This window comes from Budorcas taxicolor, chromosome 6 (assembly GCF_023091745.1).
Source record: "Budorcas taxicolor isolate Tak-1 chromosome 6, Takin1.1, whole genome shotgun sequence".
Classification (NCBI taxonomy): domain Eukaryota; kingdom Metazoa; phylum Chordata; class Mammalia; order Artiodactyla; family Bovidae; genus Budorcas; species Budorcas taxicolor.
In genome coordinates this window covers 8466242-8484019 of record NC_068915.1, presented here as the reverse complement: position 1 = coordinate 8484019, position 17778 = coordinate 8466242, and the positions used below count along the sequence as shown (strand labels likewise).

Below are 17778 nucleotides of genomic sequence, written 5' to 3'. Positions count from 1 at the left end.
GGCAATTCGAGGTTTTTTGTATTTCCATACAAATCTTGAAATTATTTGTTCTAGTTCTGTGAAAAATATGGCTGGTATAGCAGAATGCCTTGTATAAAACATTATGTAAATGTTTATATAATGTAGTGCACCTAAGAAAATTATATTTTAACTGTGAACCATGGTATTTATTTGTTTTACATCTATTCATGAAAAAGAATAAATGCATCTCTATGTACCTGCACAAGAAAAAAAGGAAAAGAATAGGCCTCCATTGCACAGACACAATTGTCTTACATTGTTGGTACAATTATAACTTGAGCCTCCATAAGCTGGAGAATGCCTACAGAGCAAAACAGCAGTAGACATTAAAATAAAATCTTATTTATAAGCTTTTTCAACCCTAGCTTGCTCCTATATTTTTCTATTTAGATGAATATAACTCAAATGGCGCAAATCACTTAGATGAAGAAAAGATATTTGTCATGTCTTTCTCTCCTTGCTCTTTGCATTGTCAGATATAACCCTTCATTTATGTTACTTCTGAAGTGAGTTGTGGAACCTTCATTTTGGAGCTTTTGTTTAAACGTGCACTATGCCTTTGACTGAATAAACAGATAGAACTCCTACATGGAATGATAGGAAAAAAAAAAAAAAAAAGGCTGCTTTGAGGTGGAAAGATGGAAAATGGAGTCTTTTCTTCCAACAAATGCTTTCCAATGTCAGGGCTTATAGCTTGGTGAGTGGAAGATCAGTTGAATTCTAGCCCTTACTTGACTTCATCCAGGTACTTTGAGCAGGCTGCAACTTGGACAACTGCACATGGCAGTTCTGCTTAACACTGGCCCACCTCCCCATCACTATTGTTATTCCTCAGCTTTACTGGTGCAACAGGGTTGTCATTGCCATTGGAGTAGCTTTCTCTCCAACTACTGAATTATCACTATAATGCACAGATTGTTTTCTTCTTTCAATGCAAAATGTTATATGGTTATGATACTCAGCTATCTTTGACAGATCCAAATTAGTTTTATTTCGTCATTTATTTTGTTTTATTTATTTTTATACATTTTAAAAACTGTTATTGGAGTGTAGTTGAATTACAAGTTTGTGTTAGTTTCAGACGTACAGCAAAGTAAATCCATTATACATATATCCAATATTTTATTTTTTGAGATAATTTTCCCATATAAGTCATTACAGAGTATTGAGTAGAGTTCCCTGTCCTATACATAGGTCCTCCTTATTTATCTGTTTTATGTGTGTATATGTTAATCCCAGTCTCCCAATTTATCTCTCATCCCCTTATCTCCTGCTAACCCTAATCATTCCTTTTGCTTTATCTTCTGTCTTCTTCCCATTTTTCTGCATTTCATTGCCTTTATTTTCTTTGCTCCACCCTTTCTTTGTTACCACAAATACTCTAGTCTCAAAACTATATTTGGTTTTCAAATACATACATTGAGAAAATCTTAAAGCCAAGCCCATTCATTACACTTCTACTTCTTCTTAGCAGCTCTGAGACAGTCTGAGGGCCTATGACTTGTTTGTGTGACTTACGAATTCTCTCCATTGAGAGCTTAGTGGGGCAGGTATGATGGATTTTTTACTGATTTTCAAGTCAAGATGACATATTTTTCTTTCACCAAATTAAATATCTAGATCACTGCTGGTACAGTAGCCAGTTGCTGCATGCCACATTTAAATTATTTTAAATAGCACTATGTTAAGCTATATTTAAGTTAGTTCTTTAGTCACACTGGTCATTTCTGAATGCCCAAGACAACACAGATCCAGAAAATTTCCATCTTTGCAAAAAAAGTTCTATTGAACATAACTGTACTGCTCTAGTACATAATTTACAAAGCTTACATATGCCCTCAATGACATTTCTTCACAAAATGATCATGCAATGTTGTTTTTAGAGCTATCTTTTTTAGTACTGCATCATTTATGATTCATGAGTTTCCTGATGATCCAGTCATTAAATACCAATTTATTGTTTTTTATAGAAGGGAGTTTACTCTTTTTTACAACGTCCCAGGAGAAAGATTATGTAAGTTTCTGTGATCTGATGTCAATATAACTTTAGATAAGACCAAATAACCTCTTCATAATTTAGGAATTATAAAATTTATGAGTTAATTTCTGTCTACACGGAAAGGGAGGGAGACAATAGCATGTCTTCAGTTCAGTTCAGTTCAGTTGCTCAGTCGTGTCCGACTCTTTGCGACCCCATGAATCACAGCATGCCAGGCCTCCCTTGTCCATCACCAACTCCCGGAGTTCACTCAGACTCACGTCCATCGAGTTAGTGATGCCATCCAGCCATCTCATCTTCTGTCTTCACCTTCTCCTCCTGCCCCCAATCCTCCCAGCATCAGAGTCTTTTCCAATGTCTTCAGACACCTTTAAAAAGTTTTGTTTGGGGAATTTCCTGGCAGTCCAGTGGCTAGGACTCAGTGATTTCAGGGCCAGGGCTCTGGGGTTGATCCTTGGTTAGAGAGAAAAAGAGCCTACAAGTCATCTGGTCCAGCAAAAAAAAAAAAAAAAAGTTTTGTTTGCATCTGGTCAATGAAAATTGCTATTTTCTTACTTATATGTAAATGTACTAGATTATGTCAGATGCATATAAAGAATATACCATGTACCAGCATTGTAGATACAGCCTATGACAAATTATTTTGATTATATACTAAGTAGGACTTGATAAATCTAAAGCTAACATGTATAACTGTTAATTATTTACAGAGAAAGTGTTAGTCACTCAGTCATGTCCGATTCTTAGTAAGTCCATGGACTGTAGCCTGCCAGGCTTCTCTGTCCATGAAATTCTCCAGGCAAGAATACTAGAATGGGCAGCCATTCCTTTCTCCAAGGCATCTTTCCAAGCCAGGGATCAAACCCAGGTCTTCTACACTGAAGGCAGATTCTTTACAATTTGAGCCACCAGGGAAGCCCCCATTTACAGAGAAGTATAACATACATTATCTTATTTTATTGTCACAAAAATGTCTCATTGTAATTTTATCTTTTTTTGCATATGAAAACTGAAGTTCATACTGTAATACAAGGGCAATCAAACAGGATTTCTTTGCAAGTACAAATTGCCTTCTACTATTATAACAATACTATCCATTTCATTGCATAGCTTTATTATTTCATTGACTTAAATTATTTTTGGCCATAAGAAAACAACATACAGAATATCAAAATATTTCTTTTGTATAGCACAAAATGTTTGCAAAATAAGAAAAATATTTGTTCAGTACTTTATTACCAATGAAGCTAAGACATTTTAATAATTTTATATCATAGAGTTTTTCATAAATTGATGCATAAATCATTCATTCATTCATTAAACAACTAAACAATTATTGTTTTCTATGTACTGATCTAGGATTTGAACAGTAAAAGGTTATTGGTTTACTTCCATTGATACCCAATAAGATCTTAGTATAGAAAAAGGTATTTACTAGACAGGTGCAAACAAGGAAGCACTATGATCTTGTCATTTTGTGGACAGATAAAGTTTATATTGAAGTTTATGAGAACATGCAGAAAGAGTTTCTTGAAGGATAAGCAAAGTGACTCAGACTGAATTTTAGGGATAATGCAGGTATATTAGAGCTAAATCTAGAATCTTTGAAATGTTGATAACTGCACTTTTTAAATAAAAAATGAAAATGGTAATTAAATTATCCAAAATTGGTAGCTTAAAAATGAAACATTTTGATAGAAGGTGACAGGAAATGACACTGGAGAGGTATATCACCTCATGAAATTTTCTGCATGGAAGCTAAGGAAAACCTTCAGTCAGCACAAAACCGTTGGAAGATTTCTCGCAGGAGAATGATTTTATAATACTGATGCTTAGATGTGTTATTCTAGGACTGTATTTAGAAAGATTTTGGTGAAGTGTGTTGGACTAGAATTACTGGGATTTGGTTTAAGGACTATGGAAGCTACTTCTTTTATCTAGGAATTATGTACAGATAATACATATCTGTAATACAGTACAGATGCTGCCAAGGAGAAAGAAATCTATTCAAAAGACACTTGGAATGTGAGTTGTTTAATTCTATTATGGATATTGGTTTCTAGTTAATGGACTTGCCCAATCATGTCAACATATTTTGCCACAAGTAGCAGAGAATTCTACTCAAAGTGGTTTAAACAATGATGAAAATTGTCACATAGACTGTCTCAAGGGATGTGCATGGATACTAAGTCACTTCAGTCATGTTTAAACCTTTGTGACCCTATGGACTTCAGTCTGCCAGGCTCCTCTGTCCACGGGTACTCTCCAGGCAAGAATACTGGAGTGGGTTGCCACGCTCTCCTCTAGGGGATCTTCCCTTCCAAGGAACTGAACCTGCATCTCCTGCATTGACAGGTGAATTCTTTATCACTAGTGCCACCTGGGAAGCCCATGTCTCAAGGGATGATGACTGGTTAATTCAGAGACTCAATAAAATTAGCAAGTGCTCTGATCCTTTCCATTTTGTTTTCTCTGCAGTTTTTGGTTGTCAGCTTTATCCTCAGGCCTGCTGCCTTCAAGGTCACAGCATCTTCCAGCATTTCTTGACACCACATTCATAAGAAAAAAGGGAGACATAGTTGGGCAGGTCTTCAAAGAAAAACATTCTTATACATCTTTCAACAGGTTTTTCCTCCTGCCTCATTAGCAAGAATTGTTTCATTTGTCCAGAGAGGAAAATGCCATTACTGTGGCTAGGAGGGCAGTTGTGATCTACCTTCCAACGGATACTCTTTTTTTTGTCATTTATAGATGTGATGTCTAGAAATATTGTTCCTCAGATCAATGATGCTCTTTTCATTTTTTAAAAAAACTTCCCCTATATGTTCCATTTTGTATATTTTATATTATGTCTTCAAGTTTGCTTTTTTTTTAAACTCTTGCAGTGTGTAATTTGCCTATTAAGTAAAGTATCCACATCCAGATAGTCTAGATTATCATATCTAGTGTATTTTCCTCTTGGATGTTGTAGTATTCATATCTAAAATTTTAAATACAGTCTTCTATTCTCCATGTCTCTACTTAACTGTTTAAACATATGAAATGATAATGAAAACAGATTGAATATTTGTATCTGATGCTTCTAACATCCATCCCAGTTCTGTGTTGTTTTTATTGAATAATCACTTTCCTTATTATGGGCAAAGTTATTCTGACTCTTTGCATGCTAGAAACATTTTTGTTGGATGGTAAACGTTGTGAAGTTTACTTTGTTGAGTGTTTCACATTTTCAGATTTGTGTAAATATCCTTATGCTTTGTCTCTCAGTGCGGTTAAGCACTTGAGGGCAATCTGATCCTTCAGGTATGGTCATTTTTATTAACGTAGTTTTGGAACAATGCTCAGTCGAAAGCTAACTATAACAACTGAGATATGAACTTCCTCAAAACTCTGCCCATTCTCCCATGGACTAACAATTTTTTCTAGCCTGACTTGCTGGGGGGTTACCTCAAATTCTCTGGAGTGATGCTGCCTGGGGCCTCAAGTAGTTTCCTACCATGTGTGATAAGTACTCTCCTGAACACTCAAGAGAATGCTGTTGTACAGCTGTCATCTCTGTGGCACTTTGCTCTGCAAACTCTAGCTGCCTTGGTTTCCTTGGACTTTCAGCTCTAGTTCAACTCAAGGGGATCTCAGAGCTCTACATCAATTCCTCTACCCTGCACCAAAGCCTGAAAACACTCTCAAAGAAATAAGAGCCATTTTAAGGTACTCCTCATATATATATTATTATTGTATATTGATATATACAATATTGTGTATATTGTATATATACACAATATTTATATCTATTATATATAACATATCATTGATTATTATAATATATAATAATATGTATATTTTTTTTTCAGGGACGGGAGAGAGCAGGCAAATTGATCCCTTGAAATTCCTTCTTTACCAAAAGCAGAGTCTTCCATATTCCACATCTTCTTAAGAACTTTTTTCTTTCCCACAGGAGAGTTTCCCAGGTGGCTCAGTAGTAAAGAATCTGCCTGCGATGCAGGAGATGTAAGAGACAGAGGTTTGATCCCTGGGTCAGGAACGTCCCCTGGAGGAGGAAATGGCAAGCCATTCCAGTATTCTTGCCTAGTAATGTTCTCTTACTGAGAATAATTTGAGAATCTGGAAAAAGACAAGAAAAATATCATCAAGTCAAAGACTTGGGAAATTTAAGACATAAAAGAATGATGGTCAAGAACAAAGGGAATAAGAAAAACCAGAACTGGGAGTGTGGCACTCCTGTGCATTGCAGAATGTATAACAGTATCTCTGGTCTCTACACACTAGATACTAGTAGTAACAAACTTTCTTTTCAAAATGTAACAACCAAATTGTCTCCAGGTAATAGATATGAATTGTGGCTTGCCTGGTGCCTCAGACGGTAACCAATCCACCTGCAATGAGGGAGACGCAGGTGTAATCCCTGGGTTGGTCGGGATGATCCCCTGGAGGAAGGCATGGCAACTCACTCCAGAACTCTTACCTGGATAATTCCATAGACAGAGGAGCCTGGTGGGCTACAGTCCATTGGATCACAAAGAGTCAGACACAACTGAAGTGATTTAGCACACACGAATGCAATAAATACCAAAAATTCCAAGATACTTGGTGATTGTTACAAACATGATTATTTAAGTTTCACCATTTTAAATGTCTCCTTATTGTTCCTATATTCTTTCACGCTTTTCATCATATTGATATATTCAGCACTGCCACATGATTGCATTCCTTTTATGCATGTATGCATTCATGCGTGCTCAGTGGCTCAGTCATGTCATATTCTTTGCAACCCCAGTAGCCTGTCAGTCTCCTCTGTCTATGGAATTTTCCAAGCAAGAACACTGGAGTGGGTTGTCTTTCTCTCCTCCAGGGGATTTTCCCAGCTCAGAGATTGAACTCCTATCTGGAGCATCCCCTGCATTAGCAGGCAGGTTCATTACCACTGTGCCCCCTGGAAAGCCCTAAATAATCCATCTGCCAATGCAAGAAACACTGGTTCAATCCCTGATCCAGGAAGATCCCTCAAGCCTTGAGTAACGAAGTGCACGTGCCACAATTAGCCACCACTGCTGAACGTATAATAAATTTTAACATTGATCTGATAGACCCTTAATGAGACCAGCAATCATCAAACTCAGTGCAAACCTGGAAGACTGAACTTTCATGTAAGCATTATAATTTGGATTTTGGTATGTTATGTACTGAGTTGAATAATTTCCCCTCAAAATTGGAGTCATGCCTACCTGGAAACACATAAGGAGAGAGAAATTTGGACAGAGAGGCACAGATACACAGGGATAATGACATATGACAGTGGAGGGATGATGCACCTTCAAGGAAAAGAACCACGAGAAGCTAGAGAATCAGTGAAGTCCCCCCTAGAGTCTTCAGAGAGAGAGAGAGAGCATAGCCCTGTCAATACCTTGATTTAGAGCTTTTAGCCTCCAGAGATATGAGAGAATATATTTCTGTTTTTTAGCCACCTATTTTGGGTAATTTATTAGTGTGGGTCTAGGAAACTAGTATATTCAGTATTATAAATCAATCAGAATACTATATTATATTTAGTTCAGCTCAGTTCAGTCACTCAGTAGTGTCTGACTCCTTGCAAACCAGTGGACTGCAGCACGCCAGGCCTCTCTGTCCATCACTAACTCCCAGAGTCCACTCAAACTCATGTCCATTGAGCTGGTGATGCCATCCAACTGTCTCATCCTCTGTTGTCCCCTTCTCCTTCTTCCCTCAATCTCTCCCCGCATCAGGGTCTTTTCAAATGGGTCAGTTATTCGCATCAGGTGGCCGAAGTATTGGAGTTACAGCTTCAACATCAATCCTTCCAATGAACACCCAGGACTAATCTCCTTTAGGATGGACTGGTTGGATCTCCTTGCAGTCAAAGGGACTCTCACAGTTCAAAAGCATCAATTCTTCAGTGCTCAGCTTTCTTTATAGTCCAACTCTCACATCCATACATGACTACTGGAAAAACCATAGCCTTGACTAGACAGACTATTTTTGGCAAAGTAATGTCCTTGCATTTTAATATGTTGTCTAGTTCGGTCATAACTTTCCTTCCAAGGAGTAAGCATCTTTTAATTTCATGGCTGCAATCACCATCTGCACTGATTTTGGAGCCCCCAAAAATAAACACCGCCACTGTTTTCCACCATTTCCCCATCTATTTGTCATAAAATGATGGGGCTAGATGCCATAATCTTACTTTTCTGAATGTTGAGTTTTAAGCCAACTTTTTCACTCTCCTCTTTCACTTTCATCAAGAGGCTTTTTTAGTTCGTCTTCACTTTCTGCCATAAGGGTGGTGTCATCTGAGGTTATTGATACTTTTCCTGGCAATCTTGATTCCAGTTTGCTTCATCTAGCCCAGTGTTTCTCATGATGTGCTCTGCATATAAGTTAAATAAGCAGGGTGAAAATATACAGCCTTTCCCTATTTTGAAACTCCTTTTGCGATTTGGAAACAGATTTGTTCCACGTCCAATTCTAATTGTTGCTTCCTGACCTGCATACAAGTTTCTCAAGAGGCGGTGGCCTGGTATTTTCCACAGTTTATTGTGATCCACATGGTTAAAGGCTTTGGCATAGTCAATAAAGCAGATAAAGATGTTTTTCTGGAACTCTCTTGCTTTTTCGATAATCCAGAAGATGTTGGCTATTTGATTTTTTGTTCCTCTCCCTTTTCTAAAATCAGCTTGAACATCTGGAAGTTCACGGTTCATGTATTGCTGAAGCCTGGCTTGGATAATTTTGAGCATTACTTTACTAGCGTATGAGATGAGTGCAATTGTGCGGTAGTTTGAGCATTCTTCGGCATTGCCTTACTTTGGGATTGGAATGAAAACTTAACTTCTCCAGTCCCGTGGCCATTGCTGAGTTTTCTAAATTTGCTGGCATATTGAGTACAGCACTTTCACAGCATCATCTTTCAGGATTTGAAACAGCTCAACTGGAATTCCATCACCTCCACTAGCTTTGTTCGAAGTGATGCTTTCTAAGGCCCACTTGACTTCACATTCCAGGATGTCTGCCTCTATGTGAGTGATCACACCATCGTAATTATCTGGGTCGTGAAGATCTTTCGAGGCTTTTTTTTTTTTTTTTCACAGCTCCAGAAGACGCAAGGATTCCAGCTGAGAGATGGGAGGAGAGTGAAAGTACTTGATAATATTCTGGCATGGTGGTGAGCAGTGGTTATGCAGGAATTGGAGCAGACAGGAGGGAGAGGCAGCAGTTACAAGATATCCCATGTCTAAGGTAAGCAATGGATTACAAGAAACTGTGGAAAATTCCTCAAGAGATGGGAATACAAGACCATCTTACCTGCCTCTTCAGAAACCTATATGCTAGTCAGGAAGCAAGTTAGAACTGGACATGGGACAACAGACTAGTTCCAATTAGGAAAAGGAGTACATCAAGGCTGTATATTATCACCCTGCTTATTTAACTTCTATGCAGAGTACATCATGAGAAACACTGGGCTGGAAGAAACACAAGCTGGAATCAAGATTGCTGGGAGTAATGTCAATAACCTCAGATATGCAGATGGCACCACCCTTATGGCAGAAAGTGAAGAAGAACTAAAAAAGCCTCTTGATGAAAGTGAAAGAGGAGAGTGAAAAAGTTGGCTTAAAGCTCAACATTCAGAAAACGAAGATCATGGCATCTGGTCCCATCACTTCATGGGAAATAGATGGGGAAACATGGAAAAAGTGTCAGACTTTATTTTGTGTGGCTCCTAAATCACTGCAGATGGTGATTGCAGCCATGAAATTAAAAGACGCTTACTCCTTGGAAAAAAAGTTATGATCAACCTAGACAGAGTATTCAAAAGCAGAGACATTATTTTGCCAACAAAGGTGCGTCTAGTCAAGGCTATGGTTTTTCCTGTGGTCATGTATGGATGTGAGAGTTGGACTGTGAAGAAGGCTGAGAGCTGAAGAATTGATGCTTTTGAATGGTGGTGTTGGAGAACACTCTTATGAATCCCTTGGACTGCAAGGAGATCCAACCAGTCCATTCTAAAGGAGATTAGTCCTGGGTGTTCTTTGGAAGGACTGATGCTGAAGCTGAAACTCCAGTACTTTGGCCACCTCATGCGAAGGGTTGACTCATTGGAAAAGACTCTGATGCTGGGAGGGATTGGGGGGAGGACGAGAAGGGGACAACAGGGGATGAGATGGTTGGATGGCATCACCGACTCGATGGACGTGAGTTTGAGTGAACTCCGGGGGTTGGTGATGGACAGGGAGGCCTGGCGTGCTGCCATTCATGGGGTCACAAAGAGTCGGACACTACTGAGCAACTGAACTGAACTGAACTGAATGTAAGCAGCTGTGGCTGCACTTTGCTGGAGCAGCCATAAAGTGATACCCCACATCCAAGGTAAGAGAAACCCCACTAAGATAGCAGGTGCTGAGAGAGGGCATCAGAGGGCAAACAGACTGAAACCTCAATCATAGAAAACTAACCAATCTAATCACATGGACCACATTTTGTCTAACTCAATGAAACTAAGCCATGCCGTGTAGGGCCACCCAATACTGACAGGTCATGGTACATTATATTACTATTTCATCCTTTTATCTTTAAATATATCATAGCCAATGTGCTCAGTCAGTCATGTGTGATCTCTGCAGACTCACTGATTGTAGCCCACCAGGCTCCTTTGTCCATGGAATTCTCCAGGCAAGAATACTAGAGTGGGTTGCCATTTCTTACTCCAGGATCATAGCCAACAGAAGCTTCAAAAAATTTCTTATTCCAAAATATTAGTATTTTATACAAAGATATGCCTACACAATTCTACTAGTACTTTCTGAATTCTGAAATTCAGTGTATCTTTATAATAACTTGATGTGGCTTTCCCACAGAAAGGCATTTTTAGTTTATGGCAGAATAAATTACATTTTTTATTGTTAAGGAAAGAATTTATTACATTTACAGTCAAATTTAGAATAACACACAATCTATCCAATAAAATGTGTATTTATAGCCTTCAAAAAGAAAGAACAAAAAGCAGTAATATCTTATTTTTTACCAGAGATGACATTTTAACCTTACTGCAAGCTAATCTCCCCAGTCTGTGCTGTGCAGCTATAGTCTTACAGTGCATCGCAAGCCATGGAGACTGGCAGTGGAAAAAATGAGAAGGTGTGCAGTTCCTTAAAATTTTATTCACTTAAATAACCTTGCCAATGTTAAAGATAATTAAAAGAAACCCTAATCCTAAAAATATAAAAGCAGCTCCTGCAGCTCAATTCCAATAATAAATGGGCCAAAGAACTAAACAGACATTTCTCCAAAGAAGGCTAACAAACATATGTAAAGATGTTCAATATCACTCATTATCAGAGAAATGCAAATCAAAACCACAATAAGGTACCATTTCATGCCAGTCAGAATGGCTGCTATCAAAAAGTCTACAAACAATACATGCTGGAGAGGGTGTGGAGAAAAGGGAACCCTCTTACACTGTTAGTGGGAATGCAAACTAGTACAGCCACTATGGAGAACAGTGTGGAGATTCCTTAAAAAACTGTAAATAGAACTGCCTTATGACCCAGCAATCCCATTGCTGGGCATACACACCAAGGAAACAAGAATTGAAAGAGACACGTGTACCCCAATGTTCATCTCAGCACTGTTTACAATAGTCAGGACATGGAAGCAACCTAGATGTCCACTGGCAGACAAATGGATAAGAAAGCTGTGGTGCATATACACAGTGAAATATTACTCAGCCATTAAAAATGCATTTAAATCAGTTCTAATGAGGTGGATGAAATTGGAGTCTATTATAGGGAGTAAGGTAAATCAGAAAGAAAAACACTAATACAGTATATTAGTGCATATATATGGAATTTAGAGAGATGGTAATGATGACCCTATATGAGAGACAGCAAAAAAGACACAGATGTAAAAACAGTCTTTTGGATTCTGTGGGAGAGGGAGAGGGTGGGATGATTTAGGAGAATGGCATTGAAATGTGTATATTATCATATGTGAAACAGATTGTCTGTCCAGTTTCAATGCATAAGACAGGGTGCTCAGGGCCCGTGCACTGGGATGACCTGAAGGATGGGATGGAGAGGGTGGTGGGAGGGGATTTAGAATGGGGAACACATGGGGAATTCATGTCAATGTATGGCAAAAGCCACTACAATATTGTAAAGTAATAAGCCTCCAATTAAAATAAATTAAAAAAATAAATAAACCCTTTACACTTTGTGAAAAAAAAAAATGTTCCTGTAGAATTGGTAACATCTCTTTGGTGGCAAATTCAATTTATTTCATATGTTATTTATTTAGTCACTTAATATACTTTTCTAATTAAATATTCATAAATTTAAGTATAAATATTTGATTATAAGGAAATGGTTTGAGACTTCATTGAACTATACATATAAACAAAATTTGACATTTTGATGTCTTGGTTATAGATGTCTTCAGCAAATAATTCTAAAATGTGGATAGTTGTGATCTTAGTATAAATTGCCATCCCAGTTGGTTAAGTGTCTTCATATTATATGACTAAATATAGTCATATGGAATCAAACTATGATAAATGATTTGATGAAATTATACTTGTTTGTGGAAAATATTTTTTTGCACAGAAATCCTTTAATTTTCTTTATTTTCACACACTAAAAGATGAAACACACTATACGAATAGCTTTTCATAGCAGATTACACGTGAGTCAGTTCAGACCGACTCTCCAGGCCTGCTGGCCTAAGAGGGTCCCTGGCCGGCAGCCGGTGCTCACGTGGCCAATGGGTTGATTCGGATGCAGAAGCGTGCAGCCCTCAACGTGGAAAGTCCCACCCTCTAGTCTTAAATTAGGTTAAATGGCATCGTGTCCGTATGGACAGACAGAAAGTGTGGCGATCCTGAGCAGCTCCAGTTGTCCCAGCTCGCAATGGGAGCCTGGGCCTCAGGCGGAGCAGGAGTCTGGAGGCTCCGCCGCTGCGCACTCGGCTCCCCTCCCTGGGGGGGCGCGTGGCTGTGCCCGGGCTCAGACTCTTTGGGGTTGAGCCAGGAAACTGTAGGTGTCCTCCTCCCTGTCCACTAGCTCCAGATACTTTATCTCGATCAGAATGCCAATGCATTTCTTAATTTACTGGGTCCTGGGACTTGCACCTTGAGGACAGCTGAGTCAGTACTTCAAGTAACTGCTGGTGTTTTAGGACCTTCCTCATTGTCATAATTCTCACAATAGCCGTTGGAACCAGTAGTTTGAGATCTTCCTGGATGTTTAGGTGTGTGGTTTCTTGTTCTTGCTTCTGTTCCGTTTTCATTGGCACATTGAAGTTAACCCTTCATTTCTTATTATTATAACCAAGATTTAATTTTATTAAGGTATCTGGCTTCAATTCCACCTCATCAGCATTTGCATTTTCATCTTAGAAGACCAATAGCTTTGACTTCCATAAAACCTGTAGGACTTGTGCCAAAATGTCCGTCTTTATCTGGGTGCTCCTGGTCAGCTGCTGATGGCCTAAGCATCCTCTGTGTTGTACTGGAGCAGGATGGCCATCTGGACTGTAAATGCCCGCGAAGTGTATCTGTTTTTGAAGTAGTTTGTTACTAATTCTCCTTTTGATACTTGATATAACCACTTCAATTTTCTGCCACTGTGACGGCTGGAGTAAAAGGCTGTGAATTGCTGGTAACTCCCTTCCAGCCAAGACAGCAAGGCAAACATACAAGGCTGCTGAAAAGGCCACAATCCGGAACTCAGTACTTGAATACTGAAATCCAAGTCCAGTGGCTCGGAGTTCGTCTGGTCCTTTTTGAACTGCTCGTTCAAATATTTGCTTAAACCAATGTCTTGAAACATCTGCTGAAGTTTAGCAGCATACTCAAACTCACAAGCTTGCTGTAGCTTAGAGATCGTGCTCACCTCAGCATTGTCGCTCACATGCTCTGATGGACAACCTCTTGGCCAGCAGAGACAACTTCTTCATGTAGAACTTCTGAAACACATCTTTGTCTTTATTTGAAGACCACCATCACTTGGTTGAGTGTGTCTTCAAGTTCTGCTTCTTATGGGTTCTTTGAACTCTTCTTTAACAGGGAGTCACAGTATCAAGTCAGCAACTAGGGGCGTTTACTAGACGAGCCATTTTGGTAGCCATGTTGTTTATGAAGCAACCTCAAGCCTTGTCCAGTGAGGCCAGGAAGCCAGCATCATTGTTGAATGCCGACATCACCAGGGCATTGTATTTTTTATGAACATCCAACACTGTCTCTATATACATTTGGGGGTCTTTTAATGCAGCTTTTCCACACTTCTCAATTGCTGCAAGACTGATTATGCATGTGTGTCTCCAGGAGTTTTTTCAATTTTCCCAGGCCATCCTGAATTCTAGATACATGATTATATATGAGACCCAAATCTTCATTTTTGTCAGCATCCAGCAGGTTCAGGAACTGTGTGGAAGATCTCCAGGTGTTTCTTGATGGCACCTTCTGGCACTTCATGGCAAGCTCGTCCTCTGTGCTCTCAGGAAGGTACACCTGGACCCTCCACTGCTCCTCCAGCAAACGGGTCTCTGCCTTTTTATATGTTCAGTAACCGGGTTCTGCTGCAAGAATTCAGCACTCTCGCTGGTAAAAAGTATTTCTGTGTCAGCCAGAAACTGAGATGCAAGGATTCTTTGTACACTGTTAGCATAGGGCCCTTCACAAAGGCATCATCTTCATTCAGCCCCAGTTCCATGTAAGACCATACAACTCCACTTGCCAGTCTTGTATTGAAGGCTTCACCATTTCTTTCTTTTTCAATGAGTTTTAAAACAGCATTTGTTTCCTCTTTATTCAGTGGCCTGAAAAGCCAGTCTCTTCACATCACCAGTGCAAGAGAATAGATTTCATAGATCCCTTTCCATCCTTGGTCACATTCCTGGTGAACCCAATGTCTATTGAGGCAGGCATACATCCCGTTCAGCACTTTGCTTGAAAATCGATAGTCTTCCCATTGCTTAGTGTAGAACTTCAGTACAACCACATACATAAAATCGTCTCCTTCCTTAAAAAGATTTGTCAAATAATTCCTCAGGAATTCTTTAAGCCGTTTGTACAATTCCAAGCCCGCAAACTGAGCTCCCCCAGAGTCTGATCCTTTTTTGATTTAGGAGAGACACCAGCTCCTCGAGCCTGGTTGAACTGGCAAACACTCGTGCGGTAGTTACACGTGTGAGTGTAGAGTTCCATGGATCTGGACATGGCCATACTCCGTCTGGTGTACACTTGCTGGATGCCAGCTCTGAGGTCATCCCAGATCTGGTCGAGGCCAGTGTGCTTCAGTCCGTGGGGGTTCTGACTTCTGTTGGGTGACATGGCCAATAATATTCTGAAGTCGTCCAGTGCAGCAATCTTTAGTCAAGGTTCAGCTCATTCTCCATCAGATGGAAATAAACAGTATCATTCCAAATTTATTCACAGCAGCTCAGAAAGGATGTCCTTTGAATGGAGAGAATGAAATCTCATCACAGGCCAACCAACTCTGGCTCCTGCTGGGGAGAAGTTGGAGGGGGATGGCCTGGAAATCGTCGCCACCATCTCCTCACCAGCATGGGAGGGGCCATGGAAAGCTTTTTTTAATTCACCAGACCCCTTTAGATAACCATTGTAAGGAATAACAAAGTCTCCACAGTCTATCTTCAGAATTAAGCATGCCCTAGCTACTAACATTATTAAATTGCCAGTCTTTCAAAATATCCAATAAATTTTATAAATTTCACGTTGCCTTACATAGAAGCAAAATAATCACATAGCCTGACTACCTCTAGATAATCACCCCAGATGGCTGTGAAGAGACCTAATGAAAATAATGTTTCATGTAACCTTTTATAAATTGGTAAACAGTTGTAAGATTAACAAAATGACCTTTTCAAAGCAAAGTAACTGAATCCATTTTTTAGGTCAGATTAGTATGATTTATTCATTAATCCTATTTTTTTAGTAACTATCAATATGACTGTGAGATTAATATCAGTGTAATTTTTTTTTACTATTTAACCTCCATTTCCCCTAGAAATGTAATACCTACACTGCTACTTATTATTCTGTCTAGTGGAATGGTAAGTGGGAAAGAAAAGCTGTTGTGTGTTGGCAGGAACTTGCAGGGATTATTAAGTCATGGAGCTCCACATAAAATAACATTTATTTAAATATTTTCATTAAAATCAACATAATGAAAAGTGTTAACAAGTACTATTAAAATTAATAGGTACTGTTAAAATTGTTTGTACTTTATATACTGCTTTGCACATTATACAGAGCACCAACTCACATATCATTTAATTTCCTAACAATGAAAAAAATAGCAAAATTTTTAAAGAGTTTAAAAATTTACTATACCTCTTCCAAACACAGGAGTCAAGTAATAAGTTCTCACCCTAGTAAAATATTGATTCTAACAGTCTACATTTTTAAATTAGAATTCTTGAAAGGAGGAAAAAATAAATTATAAATCCACTACACACATGCACACACACACACGCAAACACACATGTGCACACACACATGCACACACACACACACAAATAATAGCCAAAGAACAGGAAAATAACACATGACTTCTGTTTAAACATATTTTAAAAATTCAATTTTTATTTTTTTTAAATATGTATGCTCACTTCTTCAGCATCATTTTCTCTAAAAGTTGACATTTAGTAAGTTCTTATTATATTCTTGGCAGTTTTATATTATTTATTTTCTTTAGCAAGTATTATGATTTCCATTTTGTGGATGAGGTGCATTGGAGGAATTACATTATTTGTTCCAAACCAAAAAGTAATAATTGAGATTCAGAAGAACCCTAAGTCCTAAGCCCACCTGCTTGTGACCATGCAGAATCAAGTAGCTTAAACTGTGTTGTTGTTCAGTTGCTCAGTCAGTCTGACTCTCCAGCGAGATTCCATGGACTGCAGCACATCAGGCTTCCCAGCCCTTAAAGTGTGTAGATGATATACAGGGAGAAATTTTGTTCTCCAAGCCCAGAGTCCATAATTTAAAGGGGTGAAAGGAAGATTTTCTCCCCTCCTTTACAAAACTAGCTGTGCTTTAAAACATGAGTAGCTAGATAAATGCTGGTAGATGTAAATAAATAGCAAGGCCAATTCATTGTCCTTTGGAGCATATGGTTTCTTTTTCACTTTGAATGTTAAAAATTATGGCAATTTTTCCATAATTAGAAACACATCATAAACTTACATTGGCAATATACATCAACATGATATTAATCACAAAGAAGAAATAATAACTTTAAAAGTTGGGAAACTGCCAAAGACCAAATTAACCAACATGGACATAAAGTATATTTTCATAATCAGTGTTTTAATGTTTATTCTTTTTTAAAATTTCTACCATCTACGTAATTCTGGGTCAGTTTTTACTTTTTCCTCATTATATTTTCTCTTTTCCTCCCTCTTTTCATACCTGGTCATTTTGGGGGTTACCAGACCTCTCCAGTACTCTTGCCTGGAAAATCCCATGGACGGAGGAGCCTGGTAGGCTGCAGTCCATCCGGTAGCTAAGAGTTGGACATGACTGAGCGACTTCACTTTCACTTTTCATTGTCATGTATTGGAGAAGGAAATGGCAACCCACTCCAGTGTTCTTGCCTGGAGAATCCTACAGACTGCAGAGCCTCATGGGCTGCCGTCTATGGGGTCGCACAGAGTCAGACACGACTGAAGCGATGCAGCAGCAGCAGCAGCAACAGCAGACATTCTGT

General features: G+C 38.8%; 1 pseudogene; it reads right to left on the bottom strand.

The window, feature by feature from the left end:
* Positions 1-13050: 13050 nt before the first annotated feature.
* Positions 13051-15377, bottom strand: LOC128049996 (cullin-1-like; annotated as a pseudogene).
* Positions 15378-17778: the final 2401 nt, after the last annotated feature.